Source organism: Lolium rigidum, chromosome 2, assembly GCF_022539505.1.
Source record: "Lolium rigidum isolate FL_2022 chromosome 2, APGP_CSIRO_Lrig_0.1, whole genome shotgun sequence".
NCBI lineage: Eukaryota > Viridiplantae > Streptophyta > Magnoliopsida > Poales > Poaceae > Lolium > Lolium rigidum.
The window spans coordinates 64,034,449-64,035,342 of record NC_061509.1 but is presented as its reverse complement, the minus strand read 5'-3'; positions in this window follow the sequence as shown (position 1 = coordinate 64,035,342).

The window sequence follows — 894 nt, the reverse complement described above, 5'->3', positions numbered from 1 at the left end:
GTATTCATGGCGAAGTTTCTCCTTCGTTAAATTGTTATATGGTTGGAATTGGAAAATGATACATGTAGTAATTGCTATAAATGTTTTGGGTAATGTGATACTTGGCAATTGTTGTGCTCATGTTTAAGCTCTTGCATCATATGCTTTGCACCCATTAATGAAGAAATACATAGAGCATGCTAAAATTTGGTTTGCATATTTGGTTTCTCTAAGGTCTAGATAATTTCTAGTATTGAGTTTGAACAACAAGGAAGACGGTGTAGAGTCTTATAATGCTTTCAATATGTCTTTTATGTGAGTTTTGCTGCACCGGTTCATCCTTGTGTTTGTTTCAAATAAGCCTTGCTAGCCTAAACCTTGTATCGAGAGGGAATACTTCTCATGCATCCAAAATACTTGAGCCAACCACTATGCCATTTGTGTCCACCATACCTACCTATACTACATGGTATTTTCCCGCCATTCCAAAGTAAATTGCTTGAGTGCTACCTTTAAAATTCCATCATTCACCTTTGCAATATATAGCTCATGGGACAAATAGCTTAAAAACTATTGTGGTATTGAATATGTAATTATGCACTTTATCTCTTATTAAGTTGCTTGTTGTGCGATAACCATGTTTGCTGGGAACGCCATCAACTCATTGTTGAATTTCATGTGAGTTGCTATGCATGTTCGTCTTGTCCGAAGTAAGGGCGATCTACACTGAGTTGAATGGTTTGAGCATGCATATTGTGAGAGAAGAACATTGGGCCGCTAACTAAAGCCATGATTCATGGTGGAAGTTTCAGTTTTGGACAAATATCCTCAAATCTCTAATGAGAAAAGAATTAATTGTTGTCAAATGCTTAAAGCATTAAAAGAGGAGTCCATTATCTGTTGTCTATGTTGTCC